The sequence below is a fragment of the Pipra filicauda genome, unplaced genomic scaffold (genome assembly GCF_003945595.2).
Source record: "Pipra filicauda isolate LSUMZ 115617 unplaced genomic scaffold, ASM394559v2 scaffold3_size10097308_pilon, whole genome shotgun sequence".
Taxonomy (NCBI): domain Eukaryota; kingdom Metazoa; phylum Chordata; class Aves; order Passeriformes; family Pipridae; genus Pipra; species Pipra filicauda.
Genome location: NW_024104532.1, coordinates 2,973,861 through 2,981,288, shown reverse-complemented (window position 1 = coordinate 2,981,288; position 7,428 = coordinate 2,973,861).

Sequence of the window (7,428 nt, the reverse complement as noted above, 5' to 3'; positions counted from 1 at the left end):
CACAATAGGGAGGAGGTGGGTGGAGAGCTTGAGATGGTTGGACTGCAGTATAATCATTATTATTAAAGTCCTTATGGATATCATGGGAGAAATTAATCTTAGGTAAGTATTTGAATGGAATGAGTCCAGCTGCTTAGCAGGCCAGAACTGGGAGGCTGTTTAAGCAGAGAAGGGTGGTGTAGGGAAAAGATTGGATATACATACTAATATATATACATATATATATATATACACTTACGTATGTCTATATGCAGATTTTATGTATAGGGTTATATAGATGATGATATCACTCAGCCCAGTCTGTAAAGGGCTAAAGTGGATGTCACACGTTCTTTTCAGAAACAGCCCATCAAACCTGATTTCCTTGAAATTGCTTATTAACTTTTAGGATCAGATTTTCTGGGGAACTGGATGAAAATGGCTGTATCTAAATGGCACCGTTTTGAAAACCTGCCCCTCAAACACTCGTGCTTCAGGAGGTTGCCTGGATTGTGGAAAATGAGGAATTGTTTTGCTGTCCGTATTAAATGTTTTGCTTTGGTATCCTCATCATGCTTAAAAAGTGCCAGTTGAAAATACTGGGCTCCTTTGCTCCTGAATCCTTTACCTCAGCAGAGCATGACATCCAACACTAAAGCTCTCTCTTGTGGTCCTCCTATGCAAACACAAGTACTTCATTAGAGGTAAACTCAGTCCAGAAACGACTTCAGCAAAACACAGAGCTCATGAGGAGTTGAGAAATCATGTCTTAATTTTCTGTTAATTAAGATGACAGTTTCTATTCCTAATTCTAAATGCAGGATGTTTATTATGGAAATTATTGGCAATTATTACTCTTCTAATCCAAATCTGCTACTGGGAAAAAATTCCCTTCTTTTAAATAAGAGGTCACATTTTTTCAGCTATTGTTGAGACATTAAAAAAGCTGATTCAGGTGCTTATAGACACAACCTTCCCACTGTGCTTGAATATCCAGCTTCCACTTACCAGTGTAATTTTGCCCTGGCTTTGATTTCCTTTAGTGAAACCTCTCCTTTGCATTTGTGTGTGGAGCCTCAGCAGCCACGAGGGCCGGGAGAGCCTGGGAATGGCAGGAAAGCGCTGTACGATGAATATGGAAAACAACTGGACACCCATTAGTTTTGCAAAAGCAGAACCTGTTCCCCATGGATGAAAGCTGATTCATAGGACATTTTTCTGACAGCGAGCACCGTCTCTGCTGATTAAGAAATTGTGTGATCAGATAGTGAAAGTCACAGTGAGCTGCTGTGTCATCTTCTGATGGTGCCAGTGCTCTGTGCCGCTGGGAATCCGGCCCCGTCTGAGTCACTTTGTTCTGGCATCAAGCTGGGTTTGCATTTGGCCTTTCCTTGGCCAGAGGGGAACTGTGAACAAAACTTTACAAGTAAATCTGAGTTCCTTTACAGATGCTCCCTAAATGCCTTGGGATGGTCAGAAAGTCTCTGGGGGCTGGGAAACAGGGGCTTCCCTACTGCTCAGCAGTGTGGACGTGAAAAGATGGAGCTACCACTGGCCTGAGCAGTGTCAGCCTCAGGTGGGGCTGCACAGCACGGTGGTGAGGGCTGTCTGTCAGGGAATGTCTCGCTTGGTGAATGCCCTTTTTGAGCAGGGCCAAGGTGCCACTTGATTTGTTTTTACTACTGGTGATAAGAAAAATGAAGGGCGGGAAAAAAATCTTCCAAAGTGACTGAGCGGTGAAGATGATGTCAATATTTTCTTCCAGTAATACAGCAAAGAAGATGTTCTATCTGGAGGATGAGCCAGGAGATTTAAGGAAGCTTGTGAGCCTGAAAAAATGGGCAAGGAAAAGGTTCAAAAGTGGCACATGGGGCAGGTTTTTGGATGAGGTTCATCACTGGAGATGGACGAGGGGAAGCAGGGCTGTTTTTCGTATGGTATCAAAACCCACCAGCCAAATGTCTCTATCCCTCTCCCAGGTCCCTACTGCAAGTTCCCCCATTGGCTTCAGTGACTGGTGTAAAAGCTGCTGATCTCAGACTGAGCAGCCTCAGGGATATTGGTTTTGTCCCATTCCTGTAGCTCCCACCTTTACACTCAAACACAGGTCACTTTTTTCCTGAACATACAATCAATTACATAAAATTATATTGATATTATGATCCCAGCTGTTCTCAAATAGAAAATTGTATGTGAAGTTTGGGATTTCTAAAACTCCTTGTATTCTATGGAATTCAGGGGAAAACCAATATTTTCAATATTTCAATATTTTGTTATATATTTTTTAATTCTAAAAGAATTTTCTGAGAATTGAAATGCCATGGACTTACTACTTCATCTTCTTGAGTTTTTTTTGTTATTCCAAATGAATGGTATTTGGATAATTTCTCTTTTTCTGCTAAGTGTTTAGTGAATATTCTAAACTTAGTCGATTTCGGAAAGTTAGAGAGTGACCAAGTAAATAAAATGAAAATAAATAGTAGGATCATTTTCTCTCCTGATACTGGTAATACAAAAAAAATGTGAATGTTAGATTTTGACAAAGAAAACCCAAAGATATGTTCAAAAAATATTTTGGCTGTTTTCCAATGGGTCATTTTAAACAGAAATAAAAGCATTTTAAGTAGAAAATTTCAAACAGCTCTAATTACCTAAACTGTGGAGGGGTCACATAGCCATAAAGAGAGTTAATTTTTTTAGATGCAAACACAGGCAGGACCAGGCTGTAGTTTGCCTTACTGCAAAGCTGGTTATTAAAACTCATTTTATTTTGAACAAGGTTTGTTGGGGTTTTTTCCCCTCATTGTTTTGAAAAAAACAGTAAATTTTCCTGGCCAGTTACAAAATGACAATCTTAAGGGACTTGAGGAATGGGTTCTTTGAATGAATCCAGGCTTACCTGTGACTGCTTTGAATCGCTCCTGCTTTGGTAGAAAGGAACAATTTAAACAAGATGTTTTCAGAGCTTCATCCTCTGAATCATTGGCTGCTTTTAATGACAACTAACAGCTAAATTGGGCTGGCAAGTGCTTATTAAGGGTGAGGAAGCCCTGAGCCTCTGCCAAGGCTGGATCTTTTTCTTGTGTTGATGCAAAATGCAGTAATAGATGAGCAGGAGTGGCTTAACACACAGGGGTTTGATAGTGGGGTTACAAAAACAGAGCTAACAAGCATGAAAAAGGAAAACGGGGAATGCTGCTAACTTCTTTTAAAAATTAAGGCAGAATGAAGGGCTTTCTTGAATAAGTTTCTTCAGAAGTTAATTTACCAAAACATTCAGTTAAGAAAAGAAATGTGAAAAAACCATGATAATTCCCCATTATTGTGACAAGATTTTTTTTTTTTCCCCAGAGCTGCAAGTTAAAATCCTCCAAACTTGTCAAGAAAGCACCACATACAGCACCAACAGACACCAGTGGACAGTCCAAGTCATCAGGTCCATAACCCTCTGTGGACTTCAGACCAAGTTCTCTGATGTAAAGAGGTGATTTTCAGGAGGCAAGGAAAAATAGGCTTTGAACCTCCCAAATGCCAAGGCATGTCTGTGAGCTGGGTGGGTCTGTGCTGCTGTAACCACACAGACACTGCTTGGGGATCCAAGGCTGAGACTGGCAGGTACAGAACAGGCAGAACACAGCATGGCTGCTGAACTCTGCTGAAAAGCTTCAAAACCAAACCAGCACCTACCCAGAGCACAGAGAAATGGGCAAATTTGTCTGCTGTTATGGCATAAACGTGTTCTGGTCCTGATCTGTAGCTGGGGAAGTCAAAAGGATCTACCTTCCAGTCCTCTTCCTGCAGTCACATGTGTATGTGACAAATATCTGCTCCCAAAAAAGCCATACCCTAACCAAAACAGAGCAAAGGAAAATCAAATGAGAAACCAAAATATACTATTATAATAAAACCTGTTATTGTCTAGTTGTAAATATACCTTTACGCCCTTGCTTCAAGTATGTTTTTTCCTCATAGAAGAAAATCTCAAACGACAGAGATGTGATTTTTACAGGGAGCAAATTTTTTTTTTATAAAGGTCTGAAATTTTTTTAAGTTGTCCCAAGACCTTCTACACAATTTTCCTGGAAATGATTGTGAATGGCAGAGTTAATGAAAGAGCTTACAAAAGATTGTTATAGCTATTATTAATGTATATATTCAGCCAGACGTGTTTGGATAGGAGATCTGGTTTTTCTTCTTTGTCCTGCAACACCCCATGAACAACTCACGTGTGTTGGTAGATTGTCATACTTGCTCAGAAAAATTCATAGTTCATATTGAAAAACTAGTCCTTGTGCTTTGCCAGAAATGAAAGAAACTGCAAGCAAACAGCTGTAAAGTTGAGGAAAGGTGATTTAAATTTACCAATAACACCATCTTCATAACTGTTGACTTTTGAAAGTATGAGAGAAATGAAAGGGAACATTTCCTTGGTTTCATTCCCTCGTGTCATTCCTCATCATAATGTAATTTAAGTGCTGCCTTTTATATTGTTGCTTTGCAGGTTGCCTGTTTTTAAAGGTACACTGTCACATAAAATCAAACAATGCTTTACCTCTGCAATGAATAACACTTCCAACTACTAAAACTGATTGTTAAAATGTCATGTTAGTCCATTCCATAAATCACCAGTGAAATCCTGACCTTACTGAAATCAATAGAGGTTTGCTACCAGCTCCCATGGGGCCAAAATTTAGCCTTCAGGCTTGATGAATATCCAGAGTGAACAATATCCCCAATTACTTTCTTAGGTTGGGCAAGTGCATTCCTTTTTCCCATTCCTTTTCTGCTTTCCTAGTCCCTCACATCTTCAATAGGGCACTTGGGCTGCTGGGCCATCAGTCTGATGGACTGCCAAGAGTCCGGGGGACATATCAGTGGTGAGGAGCTTCATCCTGCAAACACTTCAGCACATACAGAGCTTTATCATAGAGGTGATTCCACTGGAGCCATAGGCCAGCTTTGTCATAAATGACAGGGCTGTGCCTGAGGTTATTGCCCATTTTACATCCATGTGTCAGATGCAGAAACAAAGCACAAAATATTTTCTCTTCATTTACTAAGGGAGTGAGTAATAAGCTCAGTACTTATTTCTGTTGCTTTAGACAATGAGGGGAAAATATTTTGCTCTTTGTTTTTGCCCAAACCACTCTAATTGCCTCCTGGAAAGTCCACTTCATAAAAGGAAAACACATTTGAAACCATAGCTGGTAAGTTCATCACTCAGAGATTGAAAGAGCAGTGTTTGTTCCTCTAATCAAGCTTTCCAGGTTGATGCATTCACTACAGTGCTCTGTAGTTCACTACTGTGTTCACTACTCATGCTTCATCTCATTTAGTTTTAAATAGCTATTATATGTCTGTTTAAGACCATTCTTCAAAAATTAGAAAAGAACCTGTGAAAAAACTTCTTATTTTACCTCCCTGTACCTCTTGCAAGTTTTGGCTCAAACTTAGTGGTTTATACTCCATTGCACACAAGCTTTAAGGGTGAGTGGGACTAGGAGAAAGCTGTGTGTCACATCAGGGCATTAACCATGGGTCTTCCCTTAGGACTGTCATCCTGGGAGCCAGGGCACCAGGCAGTTTGCCCCTCCGCCTCTCTTTGCTCCTGTTTAAAAAGCAAGATGTGAGCAGCACCCTGCCTCAGAGTCATCTGGCAAGCAAGGTGCTGAGAGGCAGCGCTGCCGGGACTCCTGCAGGTACACAGGGTAGAAGGGTTCACTTTAAAACGCTTTTCAACGCAAGTCTGCGGGCTTATTTCATTGCTGTCTCAAAGCCTGGAATCAAACACAGAGTGTATCGGATGTCTCCAGCAGCAACTAAACTCATGCACTCTTGTAAATCTCCCTCGTAATCCCCCTGCTGCTGACACTTTATTAGCCAGGCATTCCGGCCTGCGCTTTACTGGGGCACCTCTAAGTGATTGCAGATGGGATTGCTGTGCTAGGGTTCAGATGTGCTACCAAATAGCTGTCTTCATATTTTCCGTTCTTTGCCTCATTTGTCAGATTGGTTTTAACCCTGTTGTGTTCAGGATGTTTCCTACCTCAACTAAGGAGCCGAAGGTGGACTGGACACCTAAGCAAATGCTGGGTGTTTTCACGGCTGTGGGGCTACTCCTCTCTGCTCTACCAGGGAAACTGCTTGAGCTTAAAAACTCCTGAGTTGAATCTCCAACAAGAAATGCTGATCAGGGCGAGAAGATGTGTCAGTTTTCAAGAGCACATGAGTGCTGGAAAGCTGAATTGCACAGAGCTGCCCAAAGCAGCAGAGATAAGAGATGGTGAATCTACAACACGTAGTTTCCTTGGCTCAGCTGCAGCTCCGGCTTCGGCTCTCAGCAGGTCTCCCTAGTGCACAGGGAAAACCACTGGCTGAGATAGAGGGAGTTTCTGGATTAATAGTTCCTAAGAATGCCATGTTAACAAAAATACATTGCATCCAGACCTCAGTCTGGCTTGTGACACCCAGTGTGCCTGGGTCTCTGCTCTAAGCTGTGCCACGTTTTCAGCCCTGGGTTGTTGTTGGAGGATGAACTGTGATTTGCCTGCAACCCCTCCTGCCAAGGTGCCTGCAGTGAGGAGAGCATGTACAACACTGTCTTAACCAGAGCATTGCTGAGCACCTACAGGGAAGGATACTGAAAAATCAATATTTTTATCTCTCTGTGTCTTTCAATGAGAAGAACCTTTGATACACACTCTGCAGTTCTGGGCTGCCCAACTGGTCTTTCAATTTTATGCTGCAAATCCTGCCTAATGAGAACAACGTCCATACTATTGGGCTGAAAAAACTGCAATCTCCCACAATTCTTAGCAAAGTGGAATTGGCAGTACACACAGTGTTAATTTTGTTTTTCTGTTCAAGTGAAAACCAAATTAAAGCTTTGCACTGCTTGTTTTTCTGAAATCATAAATGTGACATGGAATGTGTTTATCCATGTGATGACCGTACTCAACTAAGGTAATGGGAATTGCAGAGGGTATCTTTAGGAGCTCTTTGTAAGGAACGGCCTTTAGGATTTCAGGTTGGAGAAACAATGCTGGTTAAAGGAAGTGGTGTTAGATATTCCCTGGAGATGAGCATACATTCACAGTGGTATCCAGTGAATCTGCTGTCCCAGCATTATAATATTCAGCATATAAGTAGTTTAAAGAAGGAATTTTAAAAATCAAGGTACAGGACCTGTGTATTTTAAACCATTAATTTATTTAATTGCTCTGCCTGAGAAATGCTTGCTGCAATCATTGAAATAATATAAGGAAGACTCATAATTGCCTAGTGAAATGTATACAAGTGTTTTTATAACAGCTATTTTCTAGAAGCTCTGATTTCTCTGGTTAAATTGAGTGTAATAAAGACAGCAAGTCCATGACAGACAAGTTGTGTCACCTGTGCTTCCAGATGGGGCACAGTATGAAAGGTTTGCTCATCCTGATTATTAGCTTA